The sequence below is a fragment of the Patella vulgata genome, chromosome 5 (assembly GCF_932274485.2).
Source record: "Patella vulgata chromosome 5, xgPatVulg1.2, whole genome shotgun sequence".
In the NCBI taxonomy this organism is placed as follows: Eukaryota; Metazoa; Mollusca; class Gastropoda; family Patellidae; genus Patella; species Patella vulgata.
This window is the reverse complement of record NC_065883.2, coordinates 39025589-39051378: the sequence shown is the minus strand read 5'-3', so window position 1 is coordinate 39051378 and position 25790 is coordinate 39025589. Positions and strand designations below refer to the sequence as shown.

General features: G+C 34.5%; 1 long non-coding RNA gene across 1 annotated transcript; it reads right to left on the bottom strand.

Annotated features, from left to right (window-relative positions):
• Window positions 1-10438: 10438 nt before the first annotated feature.
• LOC130012994 (uncharacterized) lies at window positions 10439-12949 on the bottom strand. The gene is made up of 4 exons (XR_008788262.1): window positions 12643-12949; window positions 12311-12365; window positions 11639-11798; window positions 10439-11384 (listed from the first exon to the last, which is right to left on the bottom strand). It is a non-coding gene; the product is annotated as an uncharacterized LOC130012994 (long non-coding RNA).
• Window positions 12950-25790: the final 12841 nt, after the last annotated feature.

The following is a 25790-nucleotide window of genomic DNA, read 5'->3' as shown; positions in this document are numbered from 1 at the left end:
CTTCGATCATGGCTTCAGGAATGCGTAACGATTCCTGTCCTTGTGCTCGCGATGAACTAGAACACGCACACGGTCATTACCAGAGTGACCAAAATACGTAAATACGATATCACACCCGATCTGAATCACGATGGACCGATTGAATTTCTGGTGAACAATGCCAGTACGGATTTCATCGATTTAGCCAATACGACCCTCTACCTGCAACTCAAAGTGGTGAAAGAGGATGGTACCAATCAACTGGCAGACGAACCCGTGGGCCCCGTAAATAATTGGATGCACTCTTTGTTTAAAGATGTGAAATTGCGGCTGGGAAAAGCTTCTGATACGTTGGTCATGTCACCTCTACCCAATTACGCCTTTTGAGCTTACCTAGAGAATTTACTGAGTTATGGAAAACAAGCCAAGACGAACCATTTAGACCGACAAGTCCTGTGGCACAAGGATACAGCCGGCGAATTTGATCAAGCCTCGCCCGTCAAAGTCAATGCAGAGGCCCCCGAACCTGCCAATGCCGGGTTGGTGGAGCGCTACAAAACGCATCTTCCAAAGCCAGGTGGTGGAATTACAATCACGGTTGCATTTAGATATGTTTTTACAAGAGAGGTACTTAGTGGAGCAAGTCGATCTACGTCTGAGTTTTGAAAAACAATCCCCTAAATTTTTCCTGATGCATGTCGACAATAAAGGACCCTACAAGATTGATTTCATCAAAGCTTATTTGGAAATTCCGTTCGTCACCCTTTCTCCCACCACGTACACGCGGATTAACAACCAACTCAAAGCCATCAATGCCAAGTATCCCTTGAAACGCATGGTCGTCAGAGATGTGGTCGTGTCAAGTAACCGTACCAGTCACGTCCTGGACAATCTTTTCATCAACGAAACTCCCCAGATAGGGCGCGGGAACCCTATGAGCAAATTTAAGTCCCAAGAAAGGACGAGGGAACTCCCGAGAAAGGAACCCCGAATCCCCGAGCAAAGGGGAGGGAATCCCCGAGAAAGGGCGAGAAAAGGGAAGGAACTCCCGAGAAAGGACGAGAGAAAACGAGAAAGGGGAGGGAACTCCCGAGAAAGGACGAGAGAAAACGAGAAAGGACGAGAAAAAGGGTGGGGAATCCGAATAAAGGACGAGACAAAATGAAAAAGGACGAGACAAAAGGACGAGACGAAAGGGGAATCCCCCATGGAAATCCCCTATGACGTCACGAATGACATAACTTGAAAAGGGAAGCCCTATGACGTCACGTCACGTATGACGTCATCATCGTTCCTTATGATGACGTCACCACCAGAAGTTGTATGACGTCATCACCGGAAGTGACCGTTGCTAAGGATGGCCGGAAGTGACCGGCGTATGCGCAACCTCGTCGCTAGGAGATTCTGCTCATGCGCGAAAACGTCCCTCTACCCGGGCCACCTGAATTTTTTCAGGTTTTCAGATGCCTTAAACTCACATTTCTAATAGGAGTAGGACTCTCTAACTTTGTAATCTAAAAGAGCTTTTGGTGAAGATTTGAATTTAGCATCACACTCATTGTCCAATGCATACTGTCCAGGTGGCAAAATGTGGAGCAAATGAACTATTCTTTTTTATTTTCAGGACTTCCACAGCCTCTGGCAAAGTCACTATTGTATACACAACCTCCAAAATTGGCATAGTTAATGTCAGTTTGTCTTACATCATTTACAAAAGATTCTAAGTCGATGGGATATATACTTTTCCAAATATTCAGTCTCGAAATTCAATGCACACTGAAAACGTACAAAATATACCCATTTTCACCTTAAATTTTAGCCATGTGGGACAGAGGTTAAAATTCTGAAAAAGTTTGATAATAAAACTTCAAATACCCTACTATAACATATATTAAAGTCCATCTTGTGCATTTAGTTTTGCTTTAAAAACAGGTGAAAACGTATTTTGTCTGCTTAGAAAGTTGAAGTACGACCTTATGTAGTTTCACTATCTCTAGACGCCTCAAAACTACAGGCCGCAATTCTTAACGCATCGTCTTGAAACTATGTATGCAAGTTTCTCCTTATACCCTAAGGATGTTCCCTATTTTGTTTTGGTGCGTGCCAGACCCCCAGTGGCAGAGAGCCACGCTCAATTTTTGCATGTGTCGGTTTGTCTCCTACAAGCCATGATTCTTAATGGATTGTCATGAAGTTGTGCATACTTATTCCTTTTACCCTAAGAATGATCGCTATTGTTTTTTGTGCATGACCAACCCCCAGGGGCAGAGCCACGCCTATATTTTCTTTGTGTGTCTGTGTGAATACGTTCCATACTTATTCCTTATTCCTTTAGGCTGACCGCTATTATTTTTGGTGCATGCCCGACACCCAGGGACATAGCAACGCCCAATTTTTTTTTATGTTTATTACCTAGGGGCCGCAATTCTGAATGGATCATCCTGGAGCGTGACAGGGGTCGGGCATGCACCAAAAGTACAGAATTGCAACCTGTGGACGATAACACTGACATCTGGTGTTGCTGTGCCCCTGGGGGACGGGCATGCACCAAAAATAATAACAGTCATCCTTTGGGTATAAGGAATATATATGAATAGTTTTCAAAACAATCCATTAAGAATTGCAACATGTAGGCAAAAAAAACCACACAGACACACAAAGTAAAAATGGGCGTGGCTCTGACAAGGATTGGGCAAAGACCAAAAACAATAGCAAACATTTTGCCACCTGGTGGCATGAACTGTGTAAATCGCACACCGTGTGTGATGCTAAATTCATAATCTACACCAAAAGTTGTCTTAGATTACAAAATTAGAGAGTTCTACTCCTATTAGAAATGTGAAGTTTAAAGCACCAGAAAACCTGAAAAAAATTACTGAATTTATAATCCCTTTCAGTACCCTAATTTCAAATGGTCATATCCCAGCGAATTTTCGGCCTAGAGAGGTATAATTTTGGATTTGTTACCTTAAGTCCATGTACTGTAACATATATTTTTTATAATTTTTTTGGAGGGGGGCATGTTCCCAACTTTCAGAAATTTGGTCCACTTGACATGGAATGACCCATTGGGATAATGTCAAAGTGGGTAATTCCATCATATATAATGTTATAGACCTTATTTCATAAAATGCATCTGATGTAAAGAATCCATCTGGATTTTTAATCAGTCCTCTAATATCCCCCCATCTTATAAAATCCCCAATGGCTATTACTGTATTAAACAGCCACTGTACGTTTAAGACTGCAAAATAAGGGGTACCATGTAATTCCGTCACCGTGGAATCGAGTATATTCCAATAAGTGGTACTATGTAATTCCGTCACGGTGGAGTCGAGTATATTGTATGGGTTTTGAAACTCGTTTGCATTCACTGAACATGGGATTATCGGCAATACTTTGACCATATTATCAACAATAAAGTGATTAACAAGGGATTAACTAGTGTGGTCAGTACTTAGCACATATCTCCTGATATGTGAACTACAGCTCACCTGCATTTGCAGAAGTAAACTGGAAGTGACTAAATATTCAGTCTTATAATTGGTGAGATGAACTCACTCTAGTCGTTAAATTGATGAATTTTATGAAAACATGATAACACTTGAATATAATATGAATAATGTTCAGCACACATTACACTGTCTTTATAAGGACACACAGAAGTCATTCTGCCATATTTCATCATGGCAAACGTTCAAGTAGACATCCAGTACATCCCTAATTCTCAGGGAGGAGAAAACTTAGTCTATGAAAGATATAAATTCCGAGTGAAGAATAGGAAGGCAGAACAAGTATACTATAGATGTTCTATACGAGGTTGTCCAGCACCCTGAACACCCATCATGGCCTCATCACCAAATATTCCAGAAACCACAGCCATGCTGCTAACCCACATAAGGTGGCAGTTGACAAATTTCTTGTTGCCATGAGAACCAAGGTGCAAGAGGAAACCAAAGCAGTCTTTGCCATTTATCAAGAGGAAGTATCAGGTATGTATTTATCCAAATGCATTTAGAATTCATTTTAAATCTATAATCTTGAGTGTCGATGATTTAAAGGATTTAATGTTAAAGCATAATGAACATTTTTTTCTAAACAAACCAATCGAGTATTAATGAATATTTTTTTTCTTTTTTTTGTGTACAGCCCTTCGATCTGACCGTGACTCAACTGAGATGATTAGAGAGCTTCCAACACTCTTCAGTTGCGGTTCTTCCCGAGCAAAGATCCTACCGGCACTTCCTCAGACCCGCAACGACATCCAGCTTCCAGACTCCTACACCAAGACCACATCCGGAGACGGCTTCCTTCTCCATGCAGCAGCAGAAAACAGGTTCTTTGTGTTTTCAACACCAGAAAATCTTTACCATCTCGCCAATGCAGACGCCATATACTGTAATGGAACATTTAGCACGAGCTCTTCCTTGTACACATCAGATCTACACTATACGTGCTTTTGTGCACAATAAAATGTTCCCTTTGGTGTATGCACTATTACCCGATGAGATAACATATGTTGAGTTCCTCAGAGACAATACAATGGCACTTGTCAATGTTGATCTAAACCCAGATCATGTGTTTACGGACTTTGAAGTTAGTGTACAAAATGCTGTGAGAAATGTGTCACCTAGATCCGAACTGAAAGGTTGTTTTTTCACTTTGGTCAGTGCATTTGGCGCAATGCTCAGAAGCATGGAATGCATGCAGATTTTTCTCGAGTGCCAGAAATCAAGAAGATCATCAAGCAAGCAGCAGCATTACCGCTGATTCCAGTGCAGCAGTTTGAAGATGTATGGCTGCAGGCTCTTGATGATGCACCACTCCAAGATGCCAGAGTGTTGCAATTTGCAGACTATGTGACTGAGTTCTGGGGGGGGGGCAGCATGGCAGAATGACGAGGAACCATTTTCACACTGGAAGCCCACGTACAACGAGCCATGTTGAAGGATGGCATTCAAAGATCGCATCCATTCTTGCCACCCCTCACCCAAATATCTTCAAGTTGGTAGATTTCTTTAAGAATGAGCAAGCGTACTCTGAGGTCACCATACTGCAGTTGGGTGCCAACGGCAAATAAAGGGAGTATCGGCAACTTGAAACCCGACTTCAAACTCTGAAAACTGATCTTCGGAACGGTATAAAGACTTTATTCGGGTATGCCGATGGCGCAGCCCATTTAAATGCTTTGTAAATGACATGAATGATTATAGATTTGAATTTTTATTGTTTGTGTTTTACTATTATGATATTTTTAATTTTAACCAATTCATTGTTTGTCTTGTTGTAACTATGTTTATCCCATTATTATTTGTATGTTATATTTTTATTGAATTGTAAAATGTGATGTATGATATATCAAACAGAGAAAAATAATAAAAAAACTTTAAACAGTAATATTTATATTTTTTTCCTTCCAAGTACCCACTATCAACTAATCCTTATCCGCTTAATATGCCAATCCACTTTTTTCTTAATTGGACTTAATCCCTAGTTTTTTCAAAAGTGGGCACAGTGGGGACACATCGTTTCACCATATTACGTATGGCGATTGGCCGGTCGTCCCGCTGCGTGCGTCGAAAAATAACTAATTTCGCTGGAATTTTAAGAAAAAAGAAAGATTTATGAATACGGTACTCTTATAAAACGCTCAAATAAAAGTGTTTTAAAATGGTTTATTTCTATTCTGATTTTTTTGGTCGATAGACTCATTTATAGACTCATTTTTGTGAAAACCTCAATTTCGACCAAAATCAATATTTTCACTTGCATCGTCTGTACCGCAATATTACATTTTGCTCATTCCGGCTCATGTTGCCGCGCGGGTCACAAAATATAAAAAAAATACGCCTTTATGCGTATATTATGCAAAAATATACATATGTCGCATTAATGCGAATATTATGCAAAAATGTACATAAAATCGCCTTAATGCGTATATTATGCAAAAATATACATAAAGTCGCCTTAATGCGTATGTAACAGTTACAAAATATTAAGGCGACCAAAATATTTGTATATTTTTAATTTTTTTTCTCTATGAACCAAACTTCAGGAAATTGTAAAACAAAGGGTACAGTACCCAAAAAGCATTTTCTGCTATAAAATATGGAAAACTGTAGATTATGCAAAGTGTCCCGTCCCATATTTTATATTCTCTGTGTTTTAATGAATGCTCATCGTATCCATGCGCCGATTGGTAAGATTTTATTTCATGAACGTATGAATTTTGAAGGGTTGTTTGTTGTTTGTTCAATTACATGGTTATTGTATCATGGAAACGTTATGCTTTATCCCTGTTATGTATATTTCCAGTAGATTATTATAACATTGTAAAATTACATATAAAGAACTTGTAAAATTTATCTATAAATTCATGTTTGAACCTTTAACTTAAAGATACTATATGTAAGATTTAGATAAAGAGCTAGCCATTTATGCTCCAATAGTTCGAAAATAGATAATGTAAAATGAATCATTTGAAAATTTCATTCCAATTACTCTATTGCGAGCGAAGATATTAGCCTTTGAAAGTTTGACAAGACCTTGCAACAACAAATTAAAATATGACTGAACCATTCTAATCTATTTAATATCGGAGAAATCCGATGCAATCGAGAGTTGATTATGGCCTTGGATCAGTTAATAAATGTCTAATTAATAATTTTGAAAACATTTCAGGCCTAAAGAAATACCTGCAATAGGCAGATTTAGCTCTTGCATAATGTATGTTTAATGTCTGCATCTGCCATTTGTGGAATATAATTTTGGTATTTCTATGTGATCAATATGGTTACTGCTGAAGTATTAATGTTTTAGTAAATCAATGTCCGAATATAGGTATTTGTTATTGCAACAAATTTCCCCGTTTGATAAGCTAATCACAATTCTGTCTAGGTCTGTAATATTTTGATGTTTGATGTATGGCTGATACAATTTGAGAAAGTTATTGATAAAACTGCTATTTACTCTCAAAAATGACCAAGTATGAAATACAATAAAATGAACACAATTCACGTATAAACTAGGATGATAATTAACAATTTATTTCTTACAAAGTTTTGGGAAATTTACGGTAAATCGAATGATTTAGTATTTTAGATAATATTATTCACGGGGATATTAACGCTAAAAAATTTGCTTCCTAAACATTTTTTGTGTTTTTTTTTCAAATTAATAGAATATCGAATGAATTAGTATTTTAGATCATATTATTCACGGGGATGCTTTAAAAAGCTCAAAATGAATATTACTCGAAACTAAACGATATGATAGTTACACACACTTTTGATATTTCAAGAATATAATAAGTTACGTGTTTCAGGACGAAAAAAAAAAGAGTTCAAATAGATAATGAAAATACATAAAGACAAAAACAATTACATGAGTAACGGAGCGTTCTAATCACCAAGTTTTGAGGAAAAAAATAGTAAGGTTGGTATACATATTTGTTTTTAAAAAACGACCGTGGGGGGAAATATATACATTTTGTAATAAACAACATGAAAAGATATTATTCGTGCTGTTGTGAGAGTCTGTGATGGCGTGTGGTCGTGTGTGTGTGCACGTGAGAGGCGGGGTGTGTGGGTGGCTGGTTGTCTGTCTTTTCCCCATTACGTGCGTACTTGAGCGTTTTAATCACCATTTGTGACAAAAAAAAGTCAAGATTGGTATAAATATTTAAAAAAAAAAAAACGACTGTAGGGGAAATATATACATTTTGTAATAAACAACATGAAAATATATTATTCGTGCTGTTGTTAAAGTCTGTGATGGCGTGTGTGTTTGCATGTGAGATGCGGGGGTGTGTGGGTGGTTTGTTGTGTGTCGTTTTACCATTCGCCAATTTGAATGAACTCCCAAACACGCGATCCCCAAATTTATGTTATTCAAATCAGCCTTGCGTCAAATTTAAATAAGATCTACTAGTTTTCAAAGTTTCGACAATTTCAAAATTTCTTTTGTCTAAAATATTTTGGCAAGAAGTGTAAAATATTTCCCAAAATAAAAAATAAATAAATACAGATTTACGTTTTCAGGTACAGTACCGTCGTTTTTAATACACTCGTTTCGGATTACGCCCACGTAGTCGAATAACAGTGACATCAAAGCTTAGTATATTGATTCTAGAGACCTTCTGCTTAAACGATATTTTAAACTTCCGAAACAAATCAGTACTTTTATAACGGAATAATTAGTATGAATAGCCCCATTACAATTACTAATTCTTATGTTCTTTAATTGGTGATTTGCATAGTCGCATCACCATGAATATAACCAGTTACGATTTCAACAATTTAACGCATTTTTTGTTTTTAATTTATTGATAAAGGCCGACATCGTGATCAGTCTGTATACATCGAGTGTCGATCGAACATGCCTTGTACCAATTTTCAGCAAGATTGGATATTTTGTTCAGGTATTATATCAGTATGTGCTTCCGATCCATTGTTAATTCAAGAATTTTGTGCCATTGACCCCTGTACGTGATCCCTGTGTTACAAAGTTATGTCCATGTTCAATATTATAAATTAAAACAAAACAAAGAAAAAAGACTTCATTTCTCAATTTTATTAAATTCTAATCTCTTACTTCTCATTCTCAATTCCTACAGGTTACATACAAAGACGGTCTCATCATTAATACATCTAGGTTGCTACAAATAATTTCCAGACAACCTGTACGGTAACCTGTTAGGTTACCTGCCCTGAAATTGTTTGACTTAAAGATACATTATGGAAGATTAAAGAGCTGACAATTCTAGATATAATAGATAAAAAATAGATTATAATGTACATGGGAAATGTCGAAAATTTCAGTGAAATTGCTGCAATCTGAATTCTCTATACACAGTAGCCTCGATTGTCATTTTTACCGCTGTTACGCTAATAAAAAGAAGACTTGATTCTCCATTTATCAAGGGCGTTGGACAGAAAATCGGATTCAAATCTAATGAAAATCGGACCCATAAGATGCCATCGAGGGCATTGATTATGGTCTTTTTAATAAATGTCTAATTAATAGTTTATATAACATTTCAGACCTAAAGAAAGATCTGCAATAGTCAGATTTAGCTCTTGCATAATGTTTACGTTTAATTAAGCGAAAACATTAAATTTTAACGAAGGAGAAATGGAAAGTTGAAAATATTTTTAAGTAAAGTAGATCAATAAAGAAATTGCAAAAAGACCTTACCTGTAAAAATTCTTATGCTCTTTAACAAATCTGTGTAGTTGTAACATGGTTTAACGTAAATCGCACCTGTATGTGCAACTGTTTACTTGTCATGTAAATACAACTGTTCAGGGCGCAATAAGTTTAACGTATCCCAAATAAACACTTTAATGATATTCTGATTTTAATTTTCTGAATACTTATTAATATCTACTAAATGCAATGGGTATGATTCCACATTGAAGCCGATACAGGTGTGGCTAATCCCATATGGGTAAAATATTGGACCCAGATGCATTATTTTATATGTGGTAGATGCCAATACATAAGATATTGGCCCAAGATACACATGCGGGTAATCCCATATTGATACCATATTGAACCCATATACATAATATACATGAATGTGGTTATATCATATCCATACCACACAAGCTTCTGGTGCACATATGCGTAATCCTTTCTGTACAGATTGGTTCACAAAACTAAAAGTATGGATTCAATAATGAACTTATACATACAAATAAGTAATCCCATATGGATACCATATTGGCCCCAGATATACAAAAGTTATATGTAATCCCATACAGATACCATATTATCCCCAGATACACACATGGGTAATCCCATATGGACACCATATTGGCCCCATGTATACAAAACAGAGTTGTTAATGTGGGTAATCCCATAAAGACCCCATATTGGCCCAAGATACACACACTATAAGGTCAGATTATCAATGTAAGAAAGAAGTAAGCATTATATCATTTGGCTTATATCTGTGATATTAATATATACACAATTAAAAGTATGGATTCAATAATGAACTTATACATAGACTAATAAGTAATCCCATAGGGATACCATGTTGGCCCCAGATATACAAAAGTTATATGTAATCCCATACAGATACCATATTATCCCCAGATACACACACGGGTAATCCCATATGGACACCATATTGGCCCCATGTATACAAAACAGAGTTGTTAATGTGGGAAATCCCATATAGATCCCATATTGGCCCCAGATACACACACTATACGGTCAGATTATCAATGTAAAAAAGAAGTAACCAATATATCACTTGGCTTATCTCTGTGATATTTATATATACATAACTAAAAGTATGGATTCAATAATGAACTCATACATAGACTAATAAGTAATCCCATATATATACCATGTTGGCCCCAGATATGCAAAAGTTATATGTAATTCCATACAGATACCATATTATCCCCAGATACACACGGGTAATCCCATATGGACACCATATTGGCCCCATGTATACAAAACAGAGTTGTTAATGTGGGAAATCCCATATAGATCCCATATTGGCCCCAGATACACACACTATACGGTCAGATTATCAATGTAAAAAAGAAGTAACCAATATATCACTTGGCTTATCTCTGTGATATTTATATATACACAACTAAAAGTATGGATTCAATAATGAACTCATACATAGACTGATAAGTAATCCCATATATATACCATGTTGGCCCCAGATATGCAAAAGTTATATGTAATTCCATACAGATACCATATTATCCCCAGATACACACACGGGTAATCCCATATGGACGCCATATTGGCCCCAAGTGTACAAAAACAGAGTTGTTAATGTGGGAAATCCCATATAGATCCCATATTGGCCCCAGATACACACACTATACGGTCAGATTATCAATGTAAATAAGAAGTAACCATTATATCATTTAGTTTATGTCTGTGATTTCAATATATACACAACTAAAAGTATGGATTTAAAAATGAACTCATACATCGTCTAATAAGTAATCCCATATAGATACCATGTTGGCCCAGATATGCAAAAGTTATATGTAATCCTATACAGATACCATATTATCCCCAGATACACACACGGGTAATCCCATATGGACACCATATTGGCCCCAAGTGTACAAAAAGAGAGTTGTTAATGTGGGAAATCCCATATAGATCCCATATTGGCCCCAGATACACACACTACACGGTCAGAATATCAATGTAAAAAAAGAAGTAACCATTATATCATTTGGCTTGTCTCTGTGATATTAATATATATATGAAAATAAAGTGTATTTGCGTACATTTGTATGTGGTAAGATAATATGGGTCCTATATGGGGACCTTGTGGTATCACTTGGGCCCACAGCCCATTTATTCCCCATATGGTCCCCATGTGGCAATGTTTATGGGGATTGGATTTCTTCTGACTGGATCTGTAATTCAAAAGGAAAGCACATTAGGTCCGTTGATGTGCAACCTGACAAAGCAACACAACTCTTTCCATATGATCTCCCTTTAGACCACAAAACACATACAATTCAAATCTAAATTGCACCTGAAATATGCAGAGGGTTCAAAAAGACTTTTTATGAACGATTGTAAAAACATTAAAATAAACCCCATCGTACCAGAACTATTATTGATTTGCATTTATTTCCAGCAATGACGTATCATCAATATTACTTACTAAAAACAATGGTAGCTGTAGCATGTGCCCCTAATTCACGCTTGCCTTTTTATCCTGTCCAATTGTAACGGCGTTGTACTTAAGTGACACTGAGATTCTTCATGATGTTTATAACGATGGACAGGACATCTCTGCCACCTAATCGTCCAAGTCTGTTTATCTTAAACAGAACGAAAAAACGAAAAAATAAGTAAGTGCACTATATATTACCTGCAAAATATCACAAATCGAACGAAACTATTCTTCCATAAATTCACATTTATTTTCATGCAAGTTGTCACGTCTTAAAACATGCACACCCAAGCAGCTTCATCACCATGATCATTAATATAAATGGTTACAGTTTTTTGTGAAAAAAGGACACCAGACAAAAGCATTTATCTGCCAGTGTTGTTCTAACATACCTATATTAACAAATTTGACTCGTTGTAACTTTTTTGTTTGTTTTTTTTATTTGGGGGGGGGGGGCATAATATAGGTTGGTAGTTACACCAAGGCTATCATCGAGGCTGAATATTTTGTGTATAGGGGTGGCACCAAACTAGAGTTTTACCAAATTCAGCTATAATGTCCTTTGTATGTATTTCGTCGTTTTGTCCAGCGAGAGCAAGAAACATATTTTGCCATGACACACATTAATGCGTGTTATAAGTTGAAAATGTAAATAGTCACCTTTCTTGAAATGACATCTTTCTTGTTTCAGAGTTTTCCAATATTTTCAAAATAACTGAAAAAAAGAAACATCCATTCAAATCCATCCTCATATTATTATAAAACTTTTATATAAGTACTTTGATACAATATACATATATATATAGGTATATTTCCACACAAAATGATCAAGCCAGTTAAGTAACAGATATAGCCTTTATAGGTCAAAGCAAAACATTTCAAAATTTAGAAACTTTAAAAACTTTTATTTCAGTTTATTTTGTCGAAAAGTTGAGTGATACTCCATAAACCATCAAGCATATTGTAGTATAGGAAGGATGGGACAAATTTACCTTTGATTAAATTTTGTGAACTGATTGCAGAGATTTGTACCACTTTGGTCTGTTTCTTGTTAACTAACTTCTAACTGCGATACACATACTTCTGCATTTCAGAATCTAAAATTAAGCGAATGACAAATTTAACAGACTAAATTGGTTGTTAAAGATGACACGCTAACAGGTATTCACGGTTGACTTGATGAACTCTGCTGTATGGTCAGATATTATATAATTTGAGTACAGAATCTGCTATAGTCATTAAAATCTAACTAGCAAGAAACCTACCAGCCAGGCTGTATTTATAATAAATTTTAGTAGAAACCGGTCCTGATTTCTTTGACTTTTTTCTTTAAAGAAAATGTATTACGATTCTTTTGCATTAAAGCTCTACAGAGACGGGCATTTATTTTGAACGGTAGAGTGAAGTACATATTTCTTAAAATGAAAACATGTATCACAATTTCATTCATAAACAAACTCTATTTTTTATTCATGGTAAACTTATTATAGTCTGTGATAAGGAGAATTCTGCTGTAATCTGTTTAATCTCTGCAAAGTATATATTAGTGCACCACTTAATTCTATAGTAAGCTAAAATATTAATAAAAGATCTCCAAATTGTTTGGATTTTAATTTTATTTAAAATATAAAACAAATTTCAGTACGCAGTAGAATAAATCATCTACCTATGGAGTACCTATTTATATTGCGCGTAAAGGCTTTAGCAGCTTTGCAAGTATGGCTTAATAATATTATATACTTTTTGAAAATTAATTTAATCTTAAGTTATATTTTTCTGATTTGTTATTACTGTATTGGTTTTAAAAGTGCAAAAGTGTTATTTTTTTAAATGCTGTTTATTTTGAGTTTGATATGTTGGTGATGAATTTTTTCACCTATAATTTGCATAGTCGCATCACCATGAATATAACCAGTTACGATTTCAACAATTCAACGCATTTTTTGTTTTTAATTTATTGATAATGGCCGACATCGTGATCAGCCTGTATATACATCGAGTCTCGATCGAACATGCCTTGTACCAATTTTCAGCAAGATTGGATATTTTGTTCAGGTATTATATCAGTATGTGCTTCCGATCCATTGTTAATTCAAGAATTTTGTGCCATTGAACCCTGTACGTGATCCCTGTGTTACAAAGTTATGTTCATGTTCAATATTGTAAATTAAAAAAAACCAAAGAAAAAAGACTTCATTTCTCAATTTTATTAAATTCTAATCTCTTACTTCTCAATTCCTACAGGTTACATACAAAGACGGTCTCATCATTAATACATCTAGGTTGCTACAAATAATTTCCAGACAACCTGTGCGGTAACCTTTTAGGTTACCTGCCCTGAAATTGTTTGACTTAAAGATACATTATGGAAGATTAAATAAAGAGCTGACAATTCTAGATATAATAGATAAAAAAATGGATTATAATGTAAATGGGAAATGTCGAAAATTTCAGTGAAATTGCTTCAATCTGATTCATATACACAGTAGCCTCGATTGTCATTTTTACCGCTGTTATGATAATAAAAAGAAGACTTGATTATCCATTTTTGCAGTTAATCAAGGGCGTTGGACAGAAAATCGGATTCAAATCTAATGAAAATCGGACCCACAAGATGCCATCGAGGGCATTGATTATGGTCTTTTTAATAAATGTCTAATTAATAGTTTATATAACATTTCAGACCTACAACTGTTGAGGGCGCAATAAGTTTAACGTATCCCAAATAAACACTTTAATGATATTCTGATTTTAATTTTCTGAATACTTATTAATATCTACTAAATGCAATGGGTATGATTCCACATTGAAGCCGATACAAATGTGGCTAATCCGATATGGGTAAAATATTGGACCCAGATGTATTATTTTATATGTGGTAGATGCCATATACATAAGATATTGGCCCCAGATACACATGTGGGTAATCCCATATTGATACCATATTGAACCCATATACATAATATACACGACTGTGGTTATATCATATCCATATCACACAAGCTTCTGGTGCACATATGCGTAATCCTTTCTGTGCAGATTGGTTCACAAAACTTAAAGTATGGATTAAATAATGAACTTATACATACAAATAAGTAATCCCATGTGGATACTATATTGGCCCCAGATATACAAAAGTTATATGTAATCCCATACAGGTACCATATTATCCCCAGATACACACACGTATTCCTTATGGATACGAAATTGGCCCCATGTATACAAAACACAGCTGTTAATGTGGGTAAGCCCATATAGACCCCATATTGGCCCCAGATACACACACTATAAGGTCAGATTATCAATGTAAGAACGAAGCAAGCATTATATCATTTGGCTTATCTCTGTGATATTAATATATACACAACTAAAAGTATGGATTTAATAATGAACTTATACATAGACTAATAAGTAATCCCATATGGATACCATGTTGGCCCCAGATATACAAAAGTTATATGTAATCCCATACAGATACCATATTATCCCCAGATACACACACGGGTAATCCCATATGGACACCATATTGGCCCCATGTATACAAAACAGAGTTGTTAATGTGGGAAATCCCATATAGATCCCATATTGGCCCCAGATACACACACTATACGGTCAGATTATCAATGTAAAAAAGAAGTAACCATTATATCATTTGGCTTATCTCTGTGATATTAATGTATACACAACTTAAAGTATGGGTTCAATAATGAACTCATACATAGACTAATAAGTAATCCCATATAGATACCATGTTGGCCCCAGATATGCAAAAGTTATATGTAATCCCATACAGATACCATATTATCCCCAGATACACACACGGGTAATCCCATATGGACACAATATTGGCCCCAAGTGTACAAAAACAGAGTTGTTAATGTGGGAAATCCCATATAGATCCCATATTGGCCCCAGATACACACACGGGTAATCCCATATGGACGCCACATTGGCCCCAAGTGTACAAAAACAGAGTTGTTAATGTGGGAAATCCCATATAGATCCCATATTGGCCCCAGATACACACACTATACGGTCAGATTAACAATGTAAAAAAGAAATAACCATTATATCATTTGGCTTGTCTCTGTGATATTAATATATATATATGAAAATAAAGTGTATTTGCGTACATTTGTATGTGGTAAGATAATATGGGTCCTATATGGGGACCTTGTGGTATCACCTGGACCCACAGCCCATTTTTTCCCCATATGGTCCCCATGTGGCAATGTTTATGGGGTTCATGCATACAATTTTCGTTAGCAATGCACACGCCTCAAACGAGAGAGGTATAAGGTGCTCTTTCAATGAACCCTTATCAACAGCGTCTGTCAACTTGATTCCTAGCTGATATCTATTCTTAGCATTAAATCTGTTATTAACGGGGTACTTGTTTTAGCCATAAAAAACCCTGTTTGTATGTAATGTTTTCTACTGATATATTTTATGCTTAATACAGATGATTATCTATAATTAGTCCCCTTATAGTAGAGATAAAGAATATTTTGTGGCTAAAATATTTTAGTAATCCTATATGAAAAGTCTTTGTACACATTAATGCATGTAGATAACTACCTATAACATGTCTATAAGATTATCACCCCATATAGCAATCATGAATCGCCGAAAAATATTACTAATCGAGGCGACAGCAACAAATTTACGTATGTGCTGATATCTGCATAATGTTTGTTCTCTTATTATGTCTGTATTCCTCATATTCCTCTTTGAGAATGTTATAAACTCTGATATATGAGTTATCCCACCTCACACACCGTGGACATGTGATGGTTTTCCATGTCGCATATAGTATGTTAATCCTTTATTGCGTATTAAGCACACTTAGATTTCGTACAATGAAAATGAAACATGTACATTCAAAACTTATATATGCAAGTATAGGGAATATATAAAACTTAAAAGTATATTATCGTATTTTCTTAGATATAAGAGCACTTCTATTTATTCAACGCACAGAGAAATAATGTATTATTATTATTATTATTCCTTACAATTATGTTCTCAAAAAGGGCTTTCCTACACACAGATCTATTATCTCATTCATAGCTTCAAATTTGCTTATTTACTTTTAAATAATATTAAATGGCGTCTATTAAACTTCTATCCATCAATGTAAGAGGAATTCGAAATGTCTTTAAAAGAAAAAAGATATTTCATTGGTTACATGAACAATCATGCGCTATTAATTTCCTTCAAGAAGCTCACAGTAGTGTTTGCGATGAAACCGATTGGCAGAGCGAATGGGCGGATCGCATATTGTTTTCACATGGTAGAACTGACTCAGCGGGGACAGCTATTTTTTTAAAAAAGTAACAACAACATTAATGTTATTAAAAACCAATCTGATGAAAATGGTTATTTTAACATCTTAGTAATAAGTATCTGTAATGATATCTTAGTTTTAGTCAATACATATAGCCCTATATTGGACAATGACCAGTACACTTATTATACAAGATTACTTAAATCTTTACAGCAGCTATGTGGTGAACTTGACTCGTTCTCAATGGTAATTGGCGAAGATTTTAATAATGTCCTAAATGTTAAACTTGATAGATATGGCGGAAACTACAAACTGAAACGAAAAGGTCAAAATGCCATATTCAATATGATTAATTATTATAACCTCTTAGACATATTCAGAATTTTAAATCAAAATGATAAGCGTTTTACTTGGAAACAAAAGAAGCCATTGATACAAAGTCGAATCGATTTTTGGCTCATATCAGAAAAACTCCAAGATTGTATAAAATCATGTATAATAAAACCAACCTCGTTTACTGATCATTCATCAATTCATATACATATCAAAATAACTAATTATCCTCGTGGACCAAATCTATGGATATTTAATTCTTCGTTAACGAAAGACAAATCATATACTAAATTCATAAAATCATCTATACCGATATGGAAAAGTAAATATTTTGACAAACAAAATAAAAATGGTTTATGGGACTTCATTAAATTTAAGATAAAGGAATTTTCTATAGAATATTCCAAAAAGAAACAAAAACTTAAAAAAGCTGTAAAAATTAGCCTAACTGAGGAACTGATCGAGCTTGAATCTCTTATCAGTAAACAGGAGCCTAGTAACAACAAAATTATCGAAAAACTTTATGATCAATATATCGAGGTTAAACAATCATTAGACAACATTTACATTGATGAGACACCAGGAGCAATTATTAGGTCCAAACAAAAATTATTTCTAAACTTAGAAAAAGAAAGAAAGTGTGCTACTACAATAAAAAAGCTCCAAAAATCTGACGATTCTATTATATTTGACCCCATTGAAATATCGGCAGAAATATTTTTATTTTATAAAAACTTATATACGTCGAGAGATTCGTGTTTTGAAAGGGAAAATAATTTTATAACAAATTTTAGGTCTGTAGAAAGAATAAATGATTATCAGAAAGATTTATTTGAATTCAAAATTGACTACTTTGAACTTCAGAAGGCCTTAAACTCGTTTAAAAAAAATAAATCTCCAGGAAACGATGCTATCACAATTGAATTTTATCGACATTTTTGGCCTGATATTTATGTATTATTATTAGACTCATATATCTCTAGCTTTGAAGAAGAATCTTTATCCGTAACACAACGTCAATCAGTTATTAAACTCATCCTAAAGGTAATAAAGATAGAACTTGCTTAACTAACTGGAGGCCCATTACGCTTTGTAATGTCGATGTGAAGTTGATGAGCAAGGTTTTGTCGAACAGATTAAAACCATTTTTGAACCAGTTAATACACCCTAATCAATCCGCGTTTATACCAGGTCGCCACATTCATGAAAATACCCGTATTATTTCCGATTGTTTTGATCTTGCAAAACAAAAAAAGAATAATAAGCTTTCTTTTAGCTATAGATTTCCAAAAAGCCTTCGACAGCATAAATCATGATTTTTTAATCAAAGCTTTATCGTCGTATGGTTTCGGGCGTAATTTTATTAGATGGATAAAAACCCTTTACAAGAATATCACCTGTTGTGTAATAAACAATAGATTTACAACCCCTTATTTTCATGTAAAAAGGGGTGTTCGACAAGGCGATCCAATGTCATCCAATCTTTTTTAATTTAATCATAGAACTGTTACTATACGCTATTAGAGACGATGTAAATATAAATGGAATAAAACTTGGACGTAAATCCATAAAAGTTGTAGCTTTTGCTGACGATATAACGGCATTATTAAAAGATTTTAGCTCTGCGCGACATTTGTTTGAGATACTGAGACTTTTTGGTTTAGTTTCAGGAGGCTATAGATTTAAATAGCTGTGATATGAATTTAATGCAAAAATTAAAATCAACCGGTATAGTTTTATGCGAAAATGTCATAAAAAATTCACGGGATACATTTTTCAAAAGACACTCATATTACCACTCATATTACCAGTGAGTTAAATTTTACAAATAAAATAACTGAAATAGAACAAATATTAAAAAAATGGGATAAACATAAATTATCTTTAATTGGAAAAATACAAATAATTAAAACATTTTGTATTTCAAAAATTCTTTACCCGGCAACTGTTAATCCAGTGTCGGACTCTACTATTCAAAAACTAAATTCAATATTTTACAAATTTATATGGAACGGACCTGATAGAATAAAGCGAGATATTCTTATACAGAACAATAAAAATTGCGGATTAAAAATGATTGACTTAAAAGAATTCCTAATATATTATAGCATTTTTTGGATTGAAAAAATATACCAGTCACCCTTTCAAACATGGCTCATACCATATGAATTCATTATGGCTGAATATGGTGGAAATTTATTACCTGCTTGCAACTTTCCAGAAAAGCTAAATTTAAACATTCCTTTTTATAAAAACCTTTTTGCCAACTGGTATAAAATTTACACAACACATATAAAGAACATTGTGCAAGCTAAAAATCAAATTATTTGGAATAATACAAATATAAAGATTAATAATAAAATTATATTATTAAAAGTTTTTTTTAAGAAGAATATTTGGTATGTTAGTGAATATTTTGATAAAATAAATAAGATCGATGCTCAATATTTAGAAAAACATCAATTTATCTTAAATGGAATAGAAAAATGTATCTTGAGGTATGTACAGGAACCGAACGAATTTGAAAGTGCGATACATACCAATTTTAATTGTAATATAACTCCTTTGGAAGATATAAATACTAATTTTTACAAAATATATAATACCGATTTTCACAACGTGGATTCAAAAGATATTTATGATAGACGGATAAAAGCAAAGTTCAGCAGGCCAAAAGCCATTGCAGAATGGGAATACATTCTAGATACCGAGTTAAGCGATATAGACGTAGAAAATACATTAAAAATATTAAACACTGTATGTCTTAGTACAAAACTGAGAAGCTTTGAATACAAATATCTCCATAGGATTATATTCACAAATGAGAAATTATTCAAAATTAGAAAAGTAGATAACACACTCTGCACTTTCTGTGAATCTAATATAGAAAAGGTAGAACATCTCTTTGTTTTCTGCCCATTTTCACAAATAATATGGACTCATTTTCATACCATTTTAGATCGCAGCAATATAAAGATAGATATAAAAACACATATCAAACATCTTGGTTTAACTAACAAACCAGATTATATAAATAATACTGAATGGATCTTCATTAATCATGTAATTATTTTAACTAAGTTCTATATACATCGGGCTAAACTAGAAAATGAAATACTGAATATTAATAAGTATGAAAGCTTTTTAGTAGAACATGCTAAATTGGAGATTGAGATATCTCCGGAATTATACATAGATAAATGGAAATATCTTTTTAAAACATCCTCCATACCGATTGTATATGCAATGAATTCTCTTCCGGCTTCGCACCTGTTGCTATAGGTACCGAGACAGCTAGGTCACGTGACACAAACATGACCTCTTTTGATCGATATTTTATGGCGAGGTTATTCCCCGACTAATACAATGTTTTGAGAAGGATTTGAAGCAAAATTATGATAAATTAATTAGTTTCAATATGTTTTTAGTCCAAATATATCATCAGATCACCTCGTACTCGGGAATGTATCTTTAAATTGGAAGTTACGTAATCTAGGGTTACCGCTTATTTTATTGCTCAAATTAAATATGCGGGAGTTTTCCATTTCGTCTCTTTCCATTTCATCTTTTTATACGCTGATTTTCGAAACTTAGAACCAAATTTAACTAACCAAGTATGTAAATTAAAACTACAAAGTCGTCACACAATCACCTGTCAATCTTAATAGAGGGTCTTTACCCCATTAACCGGTATAAGACAAACCACGCGTGACAGTCATAAACTCCAACGAGCCCTACGCATCCACCTATAAAAGACCAATACCACAATGTACTTAAACAATTAATGACCCCTACCTAACCTTGTTACATATGGAGCGGAATTTCCCCCATAATTCTAACTCCTAACCTAGTAATGCGTATGCTAATATGCTTACTTCTATACATGTAAGTTCTTACTAACACATGTTAAATTGGCTATTTACACATGTAAAAATGCTAATTTATATAACTTATTTTTTAAATATTGCAGTTCGAATTTGGATTTTGTTCAATTTCCATTATTACATTTAATTTATTGTAGTCTTTATAGTTTCGTTAACATTTTGACATTTCACAAATGTTTCGCGGTAAAGCCGTCATAATTTTAAGCTCATTTTGGTAACAGATGGCGCTATAAATTGTATGGAGACTGATTAGGGACATGTTAAATCTCGACTTTTTCATAACCCGACAGATAAAAATCATAGAATATTTTATGTACAAAAGCAAACTGTTGTAGATATTTTTAAAATATATAAATAGGCTTCCCTGTCGTGCATTTTCCAATATACTGCAACATCGATTGATTTGGCATATTTTGTTTCTAAAAGAACAATAAAATAGAAAAAACTCATTACATCATGCAGTGAATAAATAAATATATAGGTAATGATAAGTTTAGCGTATCTTGTCCCCTCAAATTTATGAAATAGTTTTCGCACCTTAGTAAAGTATGCTTGATATTATTTTAGCTTTCTATCGCATCAAGCCTCCAAATCATCTTGAGCCGCGGTGGTTCGGTTAGTATGTCCCTGACTCGGTCTCGGGTTCGCTCCCGGTGTTGGAAGAGAAAGTCCCTCGGGTTTTCCGGCGTGATTTCCCCTTTTCAATGGTGCAAGACGGGGTTCCTGACAAGGAAAACTGTCTAGTCGTTCTAATAGCGTGCACGTAAAATAACCCTGGACGTTGGGATTTGAAATAAGAGTAGGCCGTGCAAAATCACCTCACACTGCACACTTCATGGCGTATTCCTGTCTTGATTAGCACAGTTGATGCTAAACGACGGGACGTTAAACTCGATTTCATTTAATTTAAAGGTAAATTATGGGAGAATAGATAGGCCCAAAGAGCTGACTAATGTAAAGAGAATTTGCTGAAAATTTCAGTTCCCCTCTGAACCGAGAATTTAGCGATTGGATTTGGGCCTAGCTTCGATAATCATTACTGAAGTCGGTACGAAATAAAAACATAATCTCGATTATCCATTTTTTGAATTAATCATGAATGAGCGTTGAGCAGCAGATCAGATCCTAATCCAGTAAACATCGCAGGCTAGCGATGACATCGACAGTTGATTATGGTCTGTATAAGTTAATTAACGTCTAATTAATAATTTAGATAACATTTCAGGCCTAAAGCAAGACCTGCAATAGGCAGATTCAGCTCTTGCATAATGTATGTTAAATTTCCAAATCATCGGATTAGCCGCTTGAATTGATCTTATTAATCTCATTCCAGTGTTTGGTGTCATAACTAATTGGATAAAGGCCAAAGGAATTTGGGTGCGTGTGTGTGTTGGTGTGTGTGTGTGTGTGTGTGGGGGGGGGGGGGGCGCTTTGCTTTAATTTTATATCTGAATTATCATTTCCTGTTTCTCAATTCAATCTAAAATAAAATAAGATATTGTTTATAAACCAAAACAAACACACAAAATAACTTTGTTCTACTGGTGTATTTCTATATTACTTAAATATTATCAGATTAATTTACAATTTACTTTTGTACGTAATATATTCTATTTATCTTTAGAGAAAAAAATAGCCTATTACTTCTCTCAAAAATATCGAGAACGAATATTGCAAAAAAAGAGAGACTAAATCAATCGATAAAGCCGTATTAGGGCAAATGCACGAAAAAGTAGCCTATTTATTCATCTGAAAAAAATATCTAGAATAATGTGCTTTTGTACGTAAAATATTTTAGTATTTTTGACAGAAAAATGTCATCATGTCTGAAGGGTAATGAAAAGGGCGAGATTTTACATGTCCCCAATGAGTCACCATATAATAAACAGCGCCATCTGTTAGCATAATGTGCGTTAAAATTATGACTCCCTTTTAACCCGTTATGATAAGTCATAATTCTAACTCTCATTATGGTAACAGGTGGCGCTGTTTATTATATGGTGGTCCATTGAGGACATGTGAAATTGTGCCTTTTTATATAACCCAAAAACACAACATTTTGGCTTTCAAACATAGGTACAAAAGTAAGTCATTCTCGACAATTTTAAAAAAAAAAAAATTAGGCTATTTTTTTTTCTAAAAGAAAAAATAAATTATTTTGCGTTCAAAAAAAAATTATTCTAAGTTTTTTATTGTATTTGTTTTGGTTTATAAACAATATTTTATATTTTACAGAAGGTTAGATATTGAAGGGGTTTTCGGCTAAGTGGCCATAACCTAATTTGATAAAAAAAAAATCAAAAAAAAATCTGGTAAAAACTATAGCCTGTGTCGCGGAAAAGAATCAAAATGATGATCTCTTCGGGGCTAAAATCCAGGAAATTACGGTCCAATATGTGCCAAAATTGCACCTATTCGAGTTCTTTCGGATATAACATACAGTTTTAGTTTTAAAATAAATCGAATAAAAATTGTGACCCACAAGCTATGTGTGCGATTTTCGTACGATCAGGAGCTATAATCCAAAATGTTATCGTGAGATAAGTGCCAAAATCTAACCCATATTTGTCTATACTACCCTATGGAAACATTAATGGGGGGGGGGGGGGGGTGACGGTGGCTAGTAGGTATGACTCTGGCTCGCTAGCCTGGAGATCGGGTGTTCGATCCTTGCATTGGCCGAGAAAGTTCATCCAGATTTTCCGGCGTGGTTCCCCCTTGTCAGTGATGCAGGACCGAGGGCCTGACAAGGACAGCTGTCTAGTCGTTCGGATGGAAAGAAAAACCGAGGTCCCGTGTACACATTGGAGTGCACGTAAAAGATCCCTTGACAGTTGAAATTCAATATAAGAGTAGACCGCAGTGCCGCTGTCCAAGCAAAATTTCCCTCATAGCACACTATATGGCGTATGCCCGTCTTCATTAGCCCAGTTCGGAGCAGAACAGTAGGACGTCAAACTCCATTTCATTTCATTTGGAAACATTAAAATATAAGAGGGGAGGGGTGGTGACAATTACCTCGGAACCCCTCAACGGGAGCATAATATGGGACTTTGTTGAGAGAGAGTTTAAACAATGTAGAACTATACCAACTTTAAATTCGTTTAGGTATGACCCTATAGAATGGTGAATCGTTCGCCCAATCCCCAAAAGTCTTCCTAGATCCTAACACAAAACCGGTGATTTGGAAATGAAATAAAGTTTAACGCCCTGCTGTTACGCACCGACTGTGCTAATGAAGACGGGCATACGTCATGAAGTGTGCAATTTCTGGGGATTTTGTACGGACAGGGGCTCGATGACCTACTCTTGGTGCACACCATCGCGTTTTCGTCCCATTAAGACAGAGTTCCTTGTCAGGCACTGACAGGTGGTAAGCAGGCCGGAAAACCCGAGGAACTTTCTCTTCCAACTCCGGGAGCGAACCCGGGACCTTCTGGTAACCGAGCCAGTGACTTACTCACCGAGACACCGCGGCTCCCGATGATTTGGAAGCCTGGCCCAATATAGATTACTTCAATGATATCATAAATACTTTATTTGTGTGCGTAAAATATTTCATAATTTTGAGGAGAAGAGATAAGCTAAACTAAGCATGACCGATTTATATTGATGTATTCAATTTCATGCATGACGTATATATTATTCTTTTAGAAAACAAATAGGCCAAAACAATCGACAGTTAATTGTTTGTGAAAATGCATGATAAAATAGCCTATTTATTTATCGAAATTAGTTTAGAATAGTTTGCTTTTGTACATAAAATATTTTTATTATTTTTGACAAAAAATGTCGTTATGTCTGCCGGGGCCCGGTTTCACGAAATTTTAACTAAAGATAAAATCCAAATTTTAGTAGATACTAAATATTTTGATTGGCTAAGCACTAAAAACAATCTAATATTATGCAATCAAATTACTAAAATTTGGATTTTATCTTAGTTAAAATTTCGTGAAACAGGCCCTTGGTCAATGGTTCATGTTCCCAATGAGCCACCATTGACCAGCGGCCTGTTTCACGAAATTTTAACTAAGATAAAATCCAAATTTTAGTAGATACTAAATATTTTGATTGGCTAAGCACTAAAAACAATCTAATATTATCCAATCAAATTACTAAAATTTGGATTTTATCTTAGTTAAAATTTCGTGAAACATGCCCCTGGTCAATGGTTCATGTTCCCAATGAGCCACCATACAATTATAAAAAGCGCCGTCTGTTACCAAAATGTCTGCGATATCACTTCGGTGGAAGCGGACGTAAAATACAACTAACTCACACACACCAAAATGAGCTTAGAATTATTGCGCCTTTACCGCAAAACATTTGTAAAATGTCAAAATGTTAACAAAGCTAAACTGCCTACAATAAATTAAAAGTAATAATGGAAATAGAACAAAATACAAATTCTAACTGCAATATTTAAAAAAATAAGTCATATAAATTAGCATTTTTACATGTGTAAATAACCAATTAAATATGTGTTAGTAAGAAGTTACTTGCATAGAAATAAGCATATTAGCATATTTGTAAACCTCTAATTCAAAATATTTTACATAATCTTCGACGTTACAAACACGAATTATAATTTAATATTGACCCATTTCAATAAATATTGGTGTTGTTATCTTAACAT